This window comes from Canis lupus, chromosome 28 (genome assembly GCF_048164855.1).
Source record: "Canis lupus baileyi chromosome 28, mCanLup2.hap1, whole genome shotgun sequence".
Classification (NCBI taxonomy): domain Eukaryota; kingdom Metazoa; phylum Chordata; class Mammalia; order Carnivora; family Canidae; genus Canis; species Canis lupus.
In genome coordinates this window covers 20,091,078-20,110,909 of record NC_132865.1, presented here as the reverse complement: position 1 = coordinate 20,110,909, position 19,832 = coordinate 20,091,078, and the positions used below count along the sequence as shown (strand labels likewise).

At 40.7% G+C, this 19,832-nt stretch overlaps 1 protein-coding gene across 1 annotated transcript in view; it reads right to left on the bottom strand.

Moving 5' to 3' along the window:
• Nucleotides 1-2,778: 2,778 nt before the first annotated feature.
• C28H8orf89 (chromosome 28 C8orf89 homolog) overlaps nucleotides 2,779-19,832 on the bottom strand; it is a 45,394-nt gene continuing 28,340 nt past the window's right edge. The window contains exons 8-9 of the transcript XR_012020043.1: nucleotides 5,254-5,376; nucleotides 2,779-4,144 (exon numbers count right to left, since the gene is read on the bottom strand). The gene's annotated coding sequence lies outside the window, so the exon portion shown is untranslated. The remainder of the gene's footprint in view (nucleotides 4,145-5,253; nucleotides 5,377-19,832) is intronic.

Sequence of the window (19,832 nt, the reverse complement as noted above, 5' to 3'; positions counted from 1 at the left end):
GACACAGGCAGAGAGAGAAGCAGGCTCCCCACTGGGAGCCCCTTGCAGGACTCCAGGAGCAGGCCCTGAGTTGAAGGCAGATGCGCAACCACTGAGCCACCCAGACGTCCCCAAACCTGAAATTAAAGCACCAAATCACTCAAACTCTGTGAGGAGGTGTCCTGAGCATTTTAGGATTTCCACCTAGGAAGTTTTTGACTGCCTCAGCATTATCCTGAAGAGCATTCTCAAAGTACATCCCCTTTTCACTTCAGTTCCTAACTGGCCTAAGTGTCACCATTAATTGTGTAGCAGATATAAAAACTGGAATGACCTGGAAGCCCCATGAGTCATGACATGCATCACGTTCTTTTATCTGATATTTGGAGTTCATTATCAATGTGCGTTTGAAAGCTTACAAATATGAAATAGAGCAATCTTGTAAAGTTACAAATAATTCTCCAGTGGATTCTTTGCACAGCTTATACTTACACTTGGATAATAAGAGTAAAGAAAAAAATTCCTGTGACTTTTCTGTCTTATCCTGAAGTGTTTTTTAAAAGAATTTCTTTCCTTGCAAGATCAAGAAAATATTAAAAACTCCCACCCCAATCTGCCAGAGACATGTATGCCTCTTAAGGCCTACTGGGTTATCCTCAGTCTCATCCTCTATTATTTACTCTCTAGAATTCAACTTCAATGGGAAACTCGGTGATTAAAGATTGACCATGACCCAAAGGAATTATTATGCTATTGAATATGTGGAAAAGTGGATCTTCTTCTAAAAAGAGCAGTCATGAAAATTATATCGCAAAGCTTTCTTTCCCACTTTTACTGATAAAAGCTGGGCTTAAAATACAACAGGAAGAGATTTGCTGCATATCTTTGTCATAAACCCTGTTTATGGGGGTCCCATCTTCCTAACCTCATGCCTTCTTCACGAATTCCTCATTATCCCATAGTTACAACGTACACATTCACAGCTCCAAGCCATTGAATAGGCTGATTCCTTGACTTGACCTTCTTTTCTCTTCTCTGCCTGCTAAATCCTTCTCTAAATGTTGAGAATCTCCTGCAGGCTCACAAGCAGACTTAGCCCCTCTGACTTCTGTGCTCACGCAGAACCGAATACACACTTCCGTTTCTGCGCTTGAATCTCTGTTAGCATTGATTGTTGTGGACCTGCATTTCCCTCCACGAAGAACCAAAGGGACAAATTAGCTCTGTGTTCCTAATTTCTATCACAGTGCCTATCCGTTTCCCTTCCACAACATAGCCAGTAAACCATCCTCCAGTGGAGAATCATTCCCTGACAGAAGTAAGTCAGCAGTAAATAGGGGAACACATTCTTCTGTCACACCATGGGCCCAAACTTTGCCACTTTTGGAGAAGACTGCGCTTTTCCTTCAACAAAAATACTGGGATTTGTCTGCAGCACTTCATAATCATTGCCAGATCATCCCCTCGTCCTCAGCCCACTCCAGTCCCCAGGCCTCATCCTCACCTAGTGGTACGGCACTGAATTTGCCATCTATGCCTACAGAGTAAATACTCACATCAATTTTGGGGAAAGTAAGTCTAAACCACACACTAGGATGCCAACCTATCAGTGTGATTTTTTTCCCTCACATGGCAAAATCAGATGTTCCCTTTGTTTTTTTTTTGATAAACAGTGAAGATATGTTCAGATACCATATCAAGATATGATTATACATATTCTAGCTCATTCTAGGCTATATGCTGCTTGGAAAGAGCAGCCTGTTTTCTATAATCTTACAGAGTTTCCCAGGTTCTGGAGTGCAGCAGAGTGGTTAAAAGCATGGGCTTTGGCATAGGACTGACATGGGCTCCAATCTCAGTTCTGTCCTTAACTAGCTATGGGATCTCAAGAAACTTACCTAACCTCTTGAGCCTCACCAAAACATAGATAGAATAATAATAATACCTGGGTCATTGGGCCTTTGTGAAGAATCACTGAAATAATGATTGCTAAATACTTGGTATAGTACCTGACATAGACTGGGCAGGTGACAATGATCGTAACTAATCTGAGCATCCTCTAAATATTCCCTGCTTTGGTCTATCTTCATCTCGTGAGTCTCCATGGAAATGTCATACTCTCTGTTAGCAACCTAACCACTCTTAAAGTTTAGTGTTGTGACTTTGGGTAGTACTTCCTTGACAACCAGGGGGCAGATGTAGGGAGGGGACAGTAAAAGTTGCTGTTTTTAAGAAAGAAGCATGATATAGTAAGCCACCCACTTACTTGCTTGATTATTTTATTTTATTTTTTTGCTTGATGATTTTAAATGCAAGATTCATATATGATGTCTTTGCTTATGCCAATGTTGAATATTGGACATTAGGACTGTGAATAAAGACAAAACCACCTGGAGGTAGGGGAAAACCATTATGGGGCTGGCAAGGGGAGTGTGTGGAGGGAATCCTAGATTGTGTCCTGTTTTCCTGAATCAAATATTCGAAATTGGTGTCCTTTACTTGGAAAGGGGGGAAAAGAAGGGGCCAGTGTAAAAGTTTATTTCAGAGAATAGGCATCAACGTTTAAACTCTGATATGAGCATTTACTTATTATCTTTCAAAAACGTACTAATTTCCCCCTAAGGCAGAATTATAAACTGTCACCATGTGATATAAGGAATCAGAGCTTGCACCCTGGTGGGTCAGAGCCCAGGAGTGCTCGGAAAAGTGTTGTTGAACACACTCCCACCCCCACCCCCACCTTAACATGAGCCATTCTAGAAAGAAGACTCCATCTGGGTTCCCCTCCCATCCCACACCCCCAAAAGGGAAAGCCAGGTCTCAGGGGAGGGCATCAGAGTCATCCTTTCACTGCAGATTCTTTAATCTGATCCTTAAGAAGATGCAGAGAAAGTGCAGGCACACAGCGGTAGCTTGTGATTTTCTTTGTTGTCAGGAGCCTGCAAGCCTTCTTTCATCTTATTAAAATTATACCCTTCCTGCTAAGACAGAAAAGAAAGCCAGGAATTGGTAATTGTATCCCACTCACCCCCTTTCAGTACAAGGGTATAGAAGGGGGAAGTGGCTGATGTGTCCTCCTCGTGTTACGGTACTATTCACACAGTGCTTCTATTTCCCACACCACTTCGTCACTCCATGGGTTTTGCTCAACCCCTGAGAGGTGGGAACCATCCTGAAGGATTAAAGTAACAGAATCAAACACCATGTGGTAGCCACCGTGTTAAAAACTTTACATACGTTATTTCACTTAACTCCCAATACCCCCCAAAGAAGTAGGTGTTGTTTTTACAACTCCAGTTTCCAGATGATACTTGGGGAGACAGAGAAACCGGACCACAGCTAAATAGCTAGCGAGCTTCAGGGTGGGGATTTGACCCCAGGCAGCTGGGCATCAGAGCCCACACGGTTAACTTGGATTCTACCGTGAATTTCAAACTCCATCCTGCTGGGTAACGGTATTCACCATGCTGCTGGCAGGTCCATGATGCTCCACATCCACAACTGCTCGGAAAGCAATCGATGTGGCACTTAGCAGGCCATGTGGGGTTCCTGTCTGGACTGCAAGGCCACCTCCCTGACCCTTGGGTTGGATCTTCAAGCTATAGCCGCACCCTCTTGGTCTTCCCAGGTCATGGGCAAGCTGGACTGTGATAAACTTGCAAAGAAACAGGAAGGTGCATATAAGTACAGCCGAAGGGTTGGTACATGGCAGGCAACTTCGAACACTGCAGCTTTAACCATGCCATCTGAGAGAACCTTAGCTACAAGGGTCAGCCACAGCAGAGCCCTCCCTGAGACAGCTGGGGGGACGTGGCCAGACTCTTGGTGGATCACCTTCCCTTCTCTTCCTTCCTCCGCCCTTCAGGGCCCTGGCCTCGCTTGCTCTTGTTTCCCCTGCCCACGAAAGCACTGCAGACCCTGACTTGCTTCTCCCTCAGTGACTTCAGTTATCAGACTGTTCCAGTGTCCCAGCAAACCTGAAAGTTCCACCCAAGAAAGAGGTGTGAAGATGCAGGGGACCCAATGCCTCTTCTTGTCCTGTACTGCCAGTGGCTGTCACTTTCCTGTTTCTGTAGGTCAGATCCTCAAAGCCAGGAACTGTGCTCATTCTCCTTTGGATTTCCAGTGACTAATCAGTGTCTAGTGTACATGAGCTTGATGTATACTGAAATAAATTGATTGATTAGTAGTTTTCCTTATAGATTTCTTCATGACTTCATTTTACTTACAGCTTCATATACCCTCCATACCAGAAATGAAGTCTTAAATTCGGTGCCGTGAGTTTACATTAGTTTACAATATGTGTGCCATGTCATTATACACACTCACGCATCCACACCAGTGTGAAAATCCTTGAAGGCAAGAACTGTATCCAGCTTACTTTTAAATGTCTGCTGCAATGCCTTGCTCCGTGGTTGTTGAGTTGATTTAAATAATCTCCCTATAAGCAGAAACTGTACACTTAGATGAAGACGCTCACCCAAGGCCATCTACAACTTCTACTAAATTCTCTGTAATTTTGCCAAATTATAAGAAAGACTCCTTGAGCTATTATGGCTTTCATAGGAATTCACAGGGTTCAAACTACATTATAACAGGAATATCTTGTTCCCCACTTAGGGGGCCCCATGTCCAAAGCATAGGCTTGACACATCTTACCACTGGGTGTTGAATTTTAATCTTAGTATGACTGGAATTCTCTTTGTCCTTAACCTTATCTCGTCTGTACAAGCAATACCAGAGTCCCTACATTTCCCTGAGAGCTTGCAACTCCTTCCCTAAGACCAGTTGCTGTTGTTGTTGAAGTCATGATAATTCCATTCTTTCCACAAGCTGTGGAATTGAGATAATTGGATCTTCTAGTAACCATTCTTTTTAGGCACCAGTACAAGCATCCACCAGCCCAAATGGCTTGGGACCTATGCCGACTCTCAGGTGTCACGTTGGGACATTTGACCCTCACACATCTGACCCTCAGGACACAGAGAACTTTTTGTTCTTCCTTCTCACCTGTTTGGGTCAGAGTCCTCCACAAGGCAATAAGAGCTCATTCCTCCTCTGCCACTGTAGAACCTGATAGGCATCAGCTAGAGTTTAGCAACAGAAGGATTCTGATGCATAAAAACATCTGACTGACCTCCCCAGGATTAGGGTAAGACCTGACGTTAGAAATAGAAATTCCTTCCCCTCTGTCCTGGGAGGTTAGTATCTTCCCTCCTCCCACTACTGCCCGGCCCATCACTGTACCCCAGCCCAGAAGAGGGAGCCTCTTACCATGGCAATGGAAAATAATCCCCAGTTCACGCCATGACTTGTGTTTTTGCTGTGCTCTCCTGCTGTGGGTGCCATGTGGATCATTCTTTGTCCCCTTTTGTACAAATCTTCAGAATTTTTTGCCTTTGTGTTGGGACGGTAGGAGTCAAGCCAAGAAGAGAAAGGTAAAGTAGGAGGGAAGAAAGGAAATTAGTCTTGAACAAAACAACAGAATTTAAGACTGTCAATGAGAATGTACTTAGTGTCACCGAATTGTGCACATAAAAATGATTAAGGTGGGGCACGTGGGTGGCTCAGACAGTTAGAGTCTGCCGTCAGTTCAGGTTATGGTCTCGGGTCCAGGGAACGAGCCCCGCATCGTGCTCCCTGCTCAGTGGGAAGCCTGCTTCTCCTTGTGACCCTCTCTCCTCTCGTGCTCTCTCTCTCTCAAATAAATAAATAAATAAAAATTTTAAAAAAGTGATTAAAGTGGTAAATGTTCTGTTATGTGTATTTCACCAAACACACAAAAAGATCATACAAACAAGATCTGTAGTGGTGGGAAGAGATAGTTGTCAGAAACTGTTTCAAGCATGTGTGCCAAACTTTCTAATGTGTAAATCAACTTGTGAATATACTTAATCTGCTAAAATATATTTACATTAAGTGAAATTGACTTGTCATAAGCCAGAGGTGTCTTGTCTTTTCTTCTTTTGTGGCTGGTGCCAAAACAACACCCCATAAGCATGGACTATAAGCCTTGTCACCTACCTCAGAAATGATCAGTTTTAGAATGAGGTCCCCTGAGGCATTATTTCACCAGATCCAGTTTTTGCAAGATAGGTTTTTGGTCTCTGTTCATGTGCTCATTGTCTCAGATTACACCCAGGCTTATAGAGTTGTAGAAAAATTACACACTGCTATCTCTTTAGTTTCAGATAAAAACACAGCACAAAGCAAAAACACTTTTAATGTGTCTCCTTACTGCTGTTTTGTGTAGATATCAACTTGCATTCCCAGGAAAGGAATCATGCCCACAACTGGGCACTCATATACTTTCTGTGTTTAGCTGAATACCTTGGTTAAATCACCAGGTACCAGTGGCAATTTCCATACTTCTTTAAACATAGACATCAGTCAGGGTACAGACCATAAGCATTTTGAAAAAGCCATACATTAAGAGGAAAGAACTGCTTGAAGAATCACAAATATTTATTCTAAAGCAGTCTTAGTTTAGCTTTCCTCTGACTTGGGCTGTCTACTGACATCAGCCATTTATTCAACATCCCAAACCCATTCAAAGAGGAACAAACTCTTTATAATTCCAGTTGGCAATTGTTTCTGACATTAAAAAAAAAATGTTTAACTTAGTTTTACTTTTTATTTAAATTACAGTTAGTTAACATAAAATATAATATTAGTTTCAGGTGTACAATTTAGTGATTCAATTTCTCCATACATCACTTAATGCTCATTACAAGGGCTTTCCTTAATCCCATCACCTATTTCATCCATCCCCCAACCCGCCTCCCCTCTGGTAAACATCAGTTCTTTCTCTGTAGTTAAGAGTCTGGTTTTTACAAAATTTCTTGTTTAAATTCAATTTAATTAACTAGTTAACTAGTTTTAGAGGTAGAATTTAGTGATTCTCAGTTGCATGTAACACCCAGTGCTCATTACATCAAGTGTGCTCCTTAGTGACCATGACTCAGTTACCTCATCCCTCTGCCCACCTCCCCTCCAGGAACACTCAGTTTGTTCCTCTAGTTAAGAGTCTCTTACGAGTTGCCTCCCTCTCTGTTTTTGTTCATCTGCTTGTTTCTTAAATTCCACATACGAGTGAAATCTTTTGGTATTTGTCGTTCTCTGACTGACTTATTTCGCTTAGCATAATATTCTCTAGCTCTATCCACATCACTGCAAATGGCAAGATTTCATTCTTTTTTTATGGCTGATTAATATTCCATTGTGTGTGTATCTATCTAAAGAAGATGTGCATATACCACATCTTTATTCATTCATCAGTTGAGAGACATTTGGGCTGTTTCCATAATTTGACTATTGCTGCTGCTGCTGCTGCTATAAACATTGGGGTGTACGTACCCCTTCAAATCTGTACTTTTGTATCCTTTGGGCAAATAACCTACTAGTACAATTGCCGGATCGTCGGATAGTTCTATTTTTAACCTTTCTGAGGAACCTCCATACTGTTTTCCAGAGTGGCTACACCCGGTTGGGATTCCCACCAACTTTGTAACAGAGCTCCCCTTTCTCCACATCCTCGCCAACACCTGTTGTTTTCTGTGTTGTTAATTTTAGCCATTCTGACCGGTGTGAGGTGATAGCTCATTGTGGTTTTGATTTGTATTTCTGTGATGATGAGTGATGTTGAGTATTTTTTTGTGTGTCTATTGGCCAACTATTTGTCTTCTTTGGAAAAATGTCTATTCATATCTTTTGCCCATTTTTTAAACTGGATTATTTGGCTTTTGGGTGTTTTATAAGTCTTTTTTTTAATTTTTTTTATTTTTTATTTATTTATGATAGTCACAGAGAGAGAGAGAGAGAGAGAGAGAGAGAGGCAGAGACATAGGCAGAGGGAGAAGCAGGCTCCATGCACCGGGAGCCTGATGTGGGATTCGATCCTGGGTCTCCAGGATCGCGCCCTGGGCTAAAGGCAGGCGCCAAACCGCTGCGCCACCCAGGGATCCCTATAAGTCTTTAAATATTTTGGATACTAACCCTTTATTAGATATGTCATTTACAAATATTTTCTCCCATTCCATAGGCTGCCTTTTAGTTTTGTTGATTATTTTCTTCTCTGTGAAAAAGCTCTTTATTTTTTATAAAGTCTCAATAGTTCATTTTTGGTTTTGTTTCCCTTGTCTCAGAAGACATATCTAGTAAGAGGTTGCTATAGCTGATGTCAAAGAAGTTACTGCCTATTAGGATTTTAATGGTTTCCTGTCTCACATTTAGGTTTTCATCCATTTTGAATTTATTTTTGCATATGGTGTAAGAAAGTGGTACAGTTTCATTCTTTTGCATGTTGCTTTCCAGTATTGCCAACACCATTTATTGAAGAGACTGTCCTTTTTCCATTGAATATTCTTTACTGTTTTGTTGAAAGTTAGTTGACCATATAGTTGTTGTGTTCATTTCTGGGTTTCCTATTCTGTTCCATTGATCTATGTGTCTATTTTTGTGCCAGTACCATACTGCCTTGATCACAACAGCTTTGTAATATAATTTGAAGTCCAGAATTGTGAGGACTCCAGCTTTGTGTTTCTTTTTCGAGATTGTTTTGGCTATGCAGGGTCTTTTGTGGTTCCATACAAATTTTAGGATTTTTGTTCTAGCTCTGTGAAAAATGCTGCTGGTATTTTGATAGGGATTGCATTAAATGTGTAGATTGCTTTGGGTAATATTGACATTTTAACAGTATTTGTTCTTCTAACCCATGTGCATGGAATGTTTTCCCATTTATTTGTGTCATCTTCAATTTCTTTCATCAGTGTTCTATAATATTCAGAATATAGATCTTTTATCTCTTCAGTGGGGCTTATTCCTAGGCATCTTATGTTTTTTGGCACAATTATAAATGGGATAGATTCCTTGGTTTCTCTTTCTGCTGCTTTATTATTAGTGTATAGAAATGCAACAGATTTCTGTATATTGATTTTGTATCCTGTGACTTTACTGAATTCATGTATAAGTTCTAGCAGTATTTTGGTGGAGACTTCCAGGTATCATGTCATCTGCAAATAGTGAAATTATTATTTCTCCCTTGCTGATTTGGATGCCTTGTATTTCTTTTTATTGTCTGACTGCTACAACTAGGGCTTCTAGCACTAAGTTAAATAACAATGGTGAGAGTGGAATCCTTGTCTTATTTCTTACCATAGAGGAAAATCTCTCATTTTTTCCCCATTGAGGATGATATTAGCTGTAGGTTTTTCCTATATGGCCTTCATGATATTGAGGTATGTTTCCTCTGACCCTACTTTGTTGAAGATTTTTATCATGAATGGATATTGTACTTTGTCAAATGCTTTTTCTGCATCTATTGAGAGGATCATATGGTTCTTTTCTTTATTAATGTGATGTATCATGTTGATTGATTTGCAAATATTGAACAACTCTTGCAGCCCAGGAATAAATCCCACATGTATTGCGGTGAATGATTCTTTCAATGTAATTGGATTCAGTTTGCTAATATTTTATTGAGAATTTTTGCATTTGTGTTCATCATAGATATTGACCCATCATTCTCTTTTTCAGTGGAGTCAGTTTTTGGTATCAGGGTAATGTTGGCCTCATAGAATGAATTTGAAGTTTTCCTTCCATTTCTATTTTTTGGAATAGTGTGAGAAGAATAGGTATTAATTATTTAAATGTTTGGTAGAATTCACCTGTGAACCCATCTGGCCCTAGATATTTGTTTATTGGGATATTTTTTTATTACTGATATAATTTCTTTGCTGGTTATCGGTCTGTTCAAGTTTTCTATTTTTTGTAGTTTATCTATTTATAGTTTTTTGTAGTTTATCTATTTATATTTATCCATTTCTTCCAGATTGTCAATTTGTTGGCATATAGTTTTTCATAATATTCTCTTGTAATTGTTTGTATTTCTGTGATGTTGGTTGTTACTTTACCTCTCATTTGTGATTTCATTTCTTTGGGTCCTTTCTCATGATTTTTTTTAAAAGACTTTATTTATTTATTTACAGAGATGCAGAGAGAGAGAGAGGCAGAGACACAGGCAGAGGGAGAAGCAGGCTCCATGCAGACAGCCTGATGTGGGACTCAATCCAGAGTCTCCAGGATCACGCCCTGGGCTGCAGGCGGCGCTAAACCACTGCGCCACCGGGGCTGCCCCTCATGATTTTTTGATAAGTCTAGGTAGGGGTTTATCAATTATACTAATTGTTTCAAAGAACCAGCTCCTGGTTTCATTGATCTGTTCTATTCGGGTTTTTTTAGTTTCTGTATCATTTACTTCTGCTCTAAACTTTATTATTTCCCTTCTTCTGCAGGTTTATGCTTCATTTTTTTTATTGTTCTAGCTCCTCAGGTGTAAAATTAGGTAGTTTGAGATTTTTCTTGCTTCTTGAGGTAGGCTTGTCTTGCCATATACTTCCTTCTTAAAATCACTTTTGCTGTACCCAAAGGTTTCAGACCATTGTGTTTTCATTTTCATTTATTTCCATGTATTTTTTAAAATTTCTTCTTTGATGTCCTAACTGACCCATTCATTGTTTAGTAGGATGTTGTTTAACCTCCATGTATTTGTGATCTTTCCAAATTTTTTTCTTGTGGTTGACTTCAAGTTTCACAGCATTGTGGTCAGAAAATATGCATGGTATGATCTCAATCCTTTTGTACTTGTTGAGGCCTGATTTGTGACCTAGGATGTGATCTATTCTGGAGAATGTCCCATGTGCACTTGAAAAGAATGTGTATTCTGCTTTAGGAGAATGTTCTTTTTTTTTTTTTTTTTTAGATTTTATTTATTTATTTGAGAGAGAGAGAGAGAGCACAAACAGGGGGAGTAGCAGAGGGAAAGGGAGAAGCAGGGCAGGGAGCACAATGCAGCACTCCATCCAGGACTCTAGGACTATGACCTAAGCAGAAGGCAGACACTTAACTGACTGAGCCACCCAGGTGCCCCAGGAAAATGTTCTGAATATATCTGTGAAGTCCATCTGGTTCAGTGTATCATTCAAAGTCATTGTTTCCTTGGTGATTTTCTGCTTAGATGGTCTGTCCATTGATGTGTGATATTAAAGTCCCCTACTCTTATTGTATATTAATCAATTAATTCCTTTATGTTTGCTATTAATTGTTTTATATATTTGGGTGCTTCTGTGTTGGGAGCATAAATATTTACAATTGTTAGATCTTCTTGTCGGATTGCCCCCTTTATGATATAGCGCCCTTCTTCATCTCTTGTTACAGTCTTTGGCTTAAAGTCTAGTTTTCCAATATAAGTATTGCTATTTCAGCTTTCTTTTGACATCCATCTGCATGATAAATGTTTCTCCATCCCCTCATTTTCAATCTGCAGGTGTCCTTAGGTCTAAAATGACAGGCAGTATATATAGATGGGTCTTGGGTTTTTTTTTTTAATCCATTCTGACACCATCTGTTTTTTGATTGAAGCATTTAATCCATTAACCTTCAGAGTAATTATTGATAGATAAGTATTTAGTGCCATTTTATTATTTGTTTGGTCATTGTTTTTGGATATTTTCTCTGTCCCTTTCTAGTCTTTGCCACTTTTGGTCTTTTCTTTCCACTCAATGAGTCCCCTTTAATATTTCTTGCAGGGCTGGTTTAGTGGTCATGAAATCCTTGTTTTTGTTTGTCTGGGAAACTCTTTATCTCTCCTTCTACTTCTCTCTACTTCTATCCTGAATGATAGCCTTGCTGGATAGAGTATTCTTGGCTACAGATTTTTCCTATTCAGCACATTGAATATATCATGTCACTCCCTTCTGGCTTGCCAAGTTTCTGTGGAGAGATCTGCTGCTAAACTTATGGATCTTTCCTTGTCAGTTAGGGAGTTCTTTTGTCTTACTGCTTTTAAGATTTTTTTATTGGTATATTTTGCAAATTAAATTACAATATGTCTTGGTGTTGGCCTGCTTTTGTTCATTTTGATAGGAGTTCTCTGTGTCTCCTGGATCTGGATGTCTGTTTCCTTCCCCGGATTAGAGAAGTTTTCAGTTATTATTTCCTCAAATAAATTTTCTGCTCCCTTTTCTCTCTCTTCTTCTGGAGCTCCTATTATACAAATGTGAATATGTTTTATAGAGTCACTGAGTTCCCTAAGTCTATTCTCATGTTGCATAACATGAGAATAGACTCATGTTCAGCTTCATTATTTTATCTTCTATATCACTTGTTTGTTCCTCGGCTTCTTCCATCCTTGTGTTCATCACAGCAAGCCTCTTTTAAATCTCAGTTATTGTATTCTTCATTTCTGGACTGCTTTTTTAACTCTTTTATTTCTGCAGTAAGGGCTTCCCTGAAGTGCTCTATTCTTTTCTAAAGCCCAGGGAGTATCCTTATGATTGTTGCTTTAAATTCTCCATCAGGCACATTACTTATATTTGTTTCACTTAGATCTCTGGCTGTGACCTTATTTTGTTCTTTCCTTTGGAATTAATTCCTCCATCTTAGCATTATGTCTAAGTCTCTGTCTTCTTCTCTGTGTTAGAAAAGTCTATTATGTTTCCTCTCCTGAAAGTAATGGCTTTATGAAAGAGGTCGTGTCCAGGGCCTGGCCCTTTCAGGGAGTGTCTCTGGTGTGTGCTGTGTGCACTCTGCTTCTGTGTTTTGACTGCTTTATCCTTCAGGCCAGTCATCTGCAGAGGCTCCCCTTGCCTGCAGTGGGCAGTGTTTGGTCCTTGGCCAGAATGTAGCAAGTTTTAATTAGGTATTCTCTGGCCTGCTTGTTAAATGAGACCTGATACTACTTCCACTAGAACTGAGGCCCCGCAGAACTTTCTGGTTGGGAGACATGGTGTGGGAGGGGTTTCTGCTGGTCTACTGGGGGAGGGGCCTGATGTGCTGGGACTGAGGCAAACTTGACCAAAAAGGGTGACACACCAGAGCACAGGGGTGTAGGACTTGAATTAAGGGGCTTAGGTAGCCAGTATCAGCACTGCGCTGCTTCCCACAGGTGGCTCTATGTTTATGCTGAGGGACAAGTGAGGGAAATGGCACCCTCCAGCTCCTTTGTCCCTGGAAAGGTGTCTCTGTGAATACCCTCTGTGGAGGGACATGCTCCAAGAAGAGTGAATAATCTCCCTGCTGGGGGCCCCAAGCATTCTTCAGATTACTGTCTCTACACCATCTATCCCAAGGATGCTTGCCTGCCTACCTTCTTTCCAGAGGTAGGGCAGTGGTTCCAGGTCTCTATCCCAGCTAAGCCCACTGACCTTTAAACCTTCAGTCTGTAAGCCCTGCTGATTGCAGGAACTCATGAAAATCAGTCGCTTTCATTTTCCCAGCCAGTGGCTTTGGGGAAGTGTTCTCCTTGTGTATATCTCTGTGTACTCCACTCTCTCTCTCCTCTCTCCATGATCAGGGCTCCCTCCCCTCCTCAGCATGCATGATACATTTCTTCCCCAAACCACATCTCTACACTTCCTACCTTCTTCCATGTGGCCTCTTCTCTCCCTTTAGTTGTGGAATTTGTTCCATCAGTTTTCAGCTTGATCTCTGGCATATTTACAATGATTTGATAGTTATCTAGTTGTGTTTGTGTGACAAGATGAGCCTAGGGTCCTCTTACTACACTATGCTGCCAACTTATTTCCCCTCTTACCGCAGTATAGTAAGATTTTATTTTTAAGTAACCTCTACATCCAACATGGGGCTTAACCTTACAACCCTGAGATGCAGAGTCACATGCTCTACTGACTGAATCAGCCAGGCACTACTTCCTTTCTTATATTTAAAAGAGAAAAACCCAGTAGAAAAACTAAATATATACTAAGTACTTGAGATTAGATAGCTCATTATATGAATCTCTGATGGACATAAAGGAGGTTTATAAACTGTTCCTGATGACAGGGTGCTGTGGCAAGCTACCTCTCAGTACCCATGTGGCAGTCAGGGAGCCATTCGCTTCGGAAACCCTCTTTTGTCATCATCCATGAAATCATCCATATGTAGTGTTCCTGTGTAATCTCATCTTTCAAAGCTCTCATGGAATTGTGTGAATGAAAGGGCTTTGTAATCCATAAATCACTGTACAGAAGTCAGTTATTATTAAAATTTTAAATTATTACTTAGGATTCTACAATATGTCTATTTATTTTCCAAGAAGGGGAAGCTAGATTTCCCCTCCCTTGAAGTTTCAGGCCCTAAATGGGATGAGGAAGGAGGAATTAGTGATAATCAAATTTCTATCCACAGCTCTAATCCAGTGGTCAAAACAAATGGCCCATCAATTACATTTTGTTCATGAGTGAGTCTGAGTGGAAGAAGCAAGGACCTGGCCACAAGCCAGGAATACAGTAGAGATCTTTTTGAGCTGGAAGGATTTTAGTGATGATATTCAAAGAAGACATACTGTGATGGAGAGATCAGGGACTTGGGAGCCAGGTGAGCCTAGGTTCAAACCCTAGCTCTGCAATTTATAAGCAATGGGAACTTGGGGAAGTTACTAACTCACAATTTCTTTGTCTATAAAATGAGAAAACAATACTTTCACCTTGCCGGTCATGGTGGGGATTAGAAATAAAGCATGCAGAGCATTTGTTTAGATTCCTAGGGCCACTGAAACAAATTACCACAAACTGGATAGCTTAAAACTGCAAGAGTTTATCCTTTCATAGTTCAGAAAATTAAAATCAAGATGTCCGAGGGCCACCCTCCCTCCAAAGGCTCTAGGGGAGAATCCCTCCTTGCTTCTTACAGCTTCTTGGAGTTGTAGGCCCACAAAGCAAGAACAGCCATTGTTTGTTATCTTTGCTCCTATCTTCACATAGTCTTTGCTCCTATCTTCACATAGTCTCATCCTCTTCTCCTGTGTCTCAGTGTCTTTTATAAGGACACTTGTCATTAGATTTAGGGTCCATTTGGATAATCCAGGATAATTTGGCTTCAAGACTCTTAACTTAATGGCATCTGCAAAGACCCTTTTCCCAAATAAGGTCATATTCACAGCTTCCAGTGATTCCATGGATTACCTTTAGGAGGAAGGGGGCAGACACCATTTAATCCACCACAGCCTCTAATATGTACCCAGCATAAAGCAGCCACTTGATATGTAAGCCACTGCTCAATAATTAGCTGCTAGTATAATAGTTATTATTATTATTCTCAGCGTGGAAGAACAGGGCTTTCGTCACCTTCACCTGGTCCTTCCTTCCTGGCCTTACTCCTGGTGGGAAGAGAGCCTAACCTGAATAACACATCAAAGCAGTGTTATGGGAGTGGCCATATTTACCAGGAGGGATGTGTGTTTGTCTTGAAGGTGTTCCACTGTGACAAATCTAAAAGTCTACCTTTAAAGAGGACTGTTTATTAGCTGCTACCTTCTCATCTTCTTAGGAAATGTCATCTCCAGAGCCTTGACCTCTTATTACCAAGAGGGAGACAAGATGGATGAGGAAAAGTAGGGTAGAGGGGCTTAAAATAAAGATGGAGGAGACCAAGGAGGGGTGAATCCCCAGATGCCTGATTCAAGCTGACTCCGTAGAAAGAGGAAAAAATATTTGCTGCCATCATTTGGCCTTCATATGTGTTCATTATGAGATGCTGCTAAGTGTTTTTATAATAATGGAGCACAGCTGCACACCCCAACACCCTCCCTATCCAGTCCAATTCCCTCACTTTAAAGCATTCCTGTCTCTTCTTCCCCTCTCTACATCAGATTTTTCAGGCTGCATGGTATATTCAAGCTTCTCTCCCAAATTTACTTCTTCAAATGCATCTGGAAGGAAGATATGGTCCTCTATCTGATCCTTCTGTTAGAGACCTTAGTTGGAGACCAAACGAAAACACCAGAGCTTGGTGGGAGTGGAGGCAAGGTCAAATGGCCTCTGAATTCCGTGGGGTTTGTTGATTTCCTGGGCTTTACATTACTCTCCACACCTTTTCCTCAGTCTCTCTATCCTTTCACTATCCTTTATTCAACCTTATCCCCATGCTTTAGACCCAAGCCTCATATCAGAGAACCCAGCCAAAACTCAGCCTCACTCCCAGACTCCAGGCCAGACTCAGTCTTGGTCAATAGAAAAGTCTGGAAGGCAGGGTGGAGCAGCATCTCAACCTTTGTCCCTGGTTGTAATCCCTGCACTGTTTTTAACTTCTGGTCTTTGCTGGTTGTTCCCCATTTGCTTATCTCAAATCCCCTCTCTTTTTACCCTGCTCTATACCAAGAAGCTGACTCCTTCTTGGTATGCCTCATACTAAAGAATGCCTCATCTCGGCTCCACTGCCAAATGACTTTCAACTGGGTTTAACTGAGGGAGGCACTAGCAGGAGGTGGCGAGTGGTAGTAAAAACAGGTCGGGGACTTCCCTGCTGCCATGGTGCACCTTCCTGCATCCCTCATGGCTATGGTTCCTGCCAGACAGTTGTTCTTTTACAGCTCAGTTCCCTGAGCCCTTCAGTCATAAGAGTGGTAATAGCCTTCCACTGCTGGTTATGTCTGGGTACTTCATGATCTTGTTTGCTTCTTTGAGGTTGACCATGAAGTCTCTTCATTTGAACAGTCTCCTAGCAGGAGCCTTACCTGTGCATGGTCCAGTCATCTTCTCCCTTCTCAGTTGCCCATCTTCATCCCCTATCTGATACTTTGGTTATCTCTTTGGAAAGGGGTAGTGGGTACTCTACTGTGCCACCCAGATCTCTCAGCTCCATGCTGCTAGCCTTTGAAGACAGTGCCTGAAAGACTAGACCAAATTTCCTTCTGTCAAGTCCTAACCACAGTTTGCTATTCACCTGTCTGAATCTCCCACTTGTTCCCCAATCCTCAGAAAGTCCATTGGTTGGTCCTCTCTCCCTTTGTGACAAGTGTCTCTGGTTTGAGCCAGCTCATCACCAACTGACCTCTAGTGCTGATGTTCTTTCTCATGATAAAGATGGTTCTCAGTTCCCACTATGTGCTGGGCACAGTGTCAGGTACTAGGGACACAGAAATTGACAAGAGGTAGTTTCTGCCTTTGAAGGTTCAAATCTTAGATATGCGACTTTATTAGATGTATGACTTTGTTAAGGAGATTAGAAGAAGTGGCTAGAAAGGTAGGAGGAAGATTAAAAGAGAATGGTACTCTGGCAACTTCCGCAGGGAAGAGGGAGAGACCAACTGTGTCAAATGCTGCTTGATGGGTCACATAACATAGAGACGGAAAATTTTCACTGGCTAAGGTTGTGGCTACATGGAGGTTACCAGAAAGCTTGACAAGAGCTGTTTTAGTGGAATGGTGGGGGTAACGGCCTAACTGTAGAGTAGATTCAAGAGGGAAATGGGGTCAATGATGTGGAGATGGAGTGAATGATGTGGAGACACAGTTTTGCTATAAAGGGAAACAAAGCAATGTAGTGGCAGATCATAAGAGATTATTTTTGTACATTTAAGACAGGAGATTTTGCAGCAAGATTTTATACAATGGTGCAATGATCAAGAGGAGAAATTCCAATGATTCAAGATTCAGTCGCTGGAGCTAGAGGAAACAGAGATGTATTTGGTGCACAAGTGAGCATGGTGCTCTTAGGAGCATGGAGATCATATGTAGGAGAACAGAGGCAAGCAGGTTCATAGATAAGAGACTGCCCTTCCGACTGCTTCCTTTTTCTCAATGAAATAAGGAGAAAGGTCATAAGCTAAGGGTGAGAGAAGTTAGGGAAAGACACCTGTGATTTCAAGAGAAAAGAAGTACATAAATAGTCACTCAGGGGAATGGAGGGAGAATGAATTGATAGGGCTTGTAATTTGGGCTGTTGGGATGATTTGATTAGATAATAAAAGAAAAGCATTTAGCACAATGCCCTGTATATAGTGAACATATTTTAAAAATAGTTATTATTAAGCCAATCTGGTGATGTCCATGATATGCCTCAAAGTACTTTGAGAACGTGGAGGAAGTATCCCTCTCAGGAAAGCTGGGGAACTAACTCCAGAGGCAGTGAATTGAGAGCTGTTCTTAAGGATGAAAAAAGGAATGATGTAACAATTAAATAACACTTTGTGCCACACATAGTACTGAGTATGAACCAACTGGTGACCTATTTGTGTAAATAAAGTTTTATTGGAATGTAGTGATATATATTTTTTATGAATATATATATCCATATTTATCCATTTTATATATATATATATACATATATTTTATGGATTATCTATAACTGCTTTCATGCTACAATGTCAGAATTAAGTAATTGCAATAGAAACTGCATGGCCTGAAAGTCTAAAATATTTGCTATCCAGTTTTTTACCAAAAAAAGTTTGTTCATCTCTGAACATAGAATTAGATAATGAGTGGTTGTGAACCTAAGAAAACAAATTAGAGACACAAATAATATCCTTATAGAATGAATCCATTAGAAACAGCAAGGAAGAAAAGCAATACCATTAGAAACAGAATTACTGACGTGGAGGAAACTGCTAAAATCATCAATAGCCAATGCAGTTAGGGGAGAAAAAAAAAAACTCATGGATTAAAGCAATCAGAAGGAAAACAGATAAATATCGACAATCTTATTCTCAAATTCTCCAGATATTTAGAACAGCTGAAGATGATCTCAAGGATATTTGGTGTTCCTGAAGTAGAAAATTCAAAAATATGGAACAGAAAGAGTAAGAATTCAGATATAATCTAAAAAATTTTCCAAAAATGCAGAAAGAATTGAATATGGAGCCTTGAAAGAACATACCGTGTTCCCAGAAATCTTAATCTAGGACAACCCACAGTGAATCATATTCTGATTCAGTTTCAAGAATCAAGAACATCAAAAGAAAAAAAAAATCAAGAACATCTTCAGACATCCAGATAGAAATTGCAAATAATGCACAAGGGATAAAAAATTGTGATCTCAGAACACAGTGGAATAATATTCATAAAGCTCTGAAGGGAAGAAAATATTCTTAATATTTTTCATAATCTGTCAACCTTACAACAGTAGTTCTCAGACCTAGCTGCACATCGGGATCTCTGGAGAGTTTTTTAAATGTCCTATGTTCAGAGGGCACCCTAAACCAGCCAGATTAAAATCTCTGGGAGTAGAGTCTGGACAACGATATTTCTCAAAAATTCACCAGGTGACTCTAAGTGCAAGTGATTCTATGGTAGGATACTCAAAGTGTGAACCCCAGTTCAGTGGCAACAATCATGGAGCTTGGTAGAAATGACGTCTCAACCCCCCACCCTAGACCTACAGAAATAGACTTATCTGAGACTTTAACAAGCTCTCCAGGCAATTTGGATGCTTGCTTTGGAAAAGCTTTGAAAAAGAATCTCTTTTTCTCATAACGTTTTGCTCACTTTAGATTGTTATAAAGCCTCACTGGTTCTGTGAAAGGGTTCATTATCTTTTGATGTAGTGACTTACTGTCTTAGAAGATGGGGGGGGAGGGGCAGCCCCGGTGGCGCAGCGGTTTAGCGCCGCCTGCAGCCCAGGGCCTGATCCTGGAGACGCGGGATCCAGTCCCACGTCGGGCTCTCTGCGTGGAGCCTGCTTGTGTCTCTGCTCCTCTCTCTCTCTCTCTCTCTGAATAAATAAATCTTAAAAAAAAAAAAAAAGAAGAAGAAGAAGAAGAAGAAGAAGATGGGGGTTGGGGGGGAGAACTTCTGTGTGAATGACTGAGTGAAGCAGAGGCCAGCACTAGTGATACACGCCATCCAAGTCCTGAGCTCTCTCTCTATGACTTATGCTCAAGTTTTCCCTGCAACAAAGACTGTATCTGGAAACTTTCTTTGTTCACTCATGTAGATTTTTCTAAGCTGACAAATGTTGTAGATCAGAACCAGAAGTTTCTTGCAGAGGAATCTATTAGGAAAGAATATCCCTTTTAGGGAAAAAAAAGGTCTAGATATAGATTCAGAGATAAATCTATAGATGGATCTCAACATAGATTT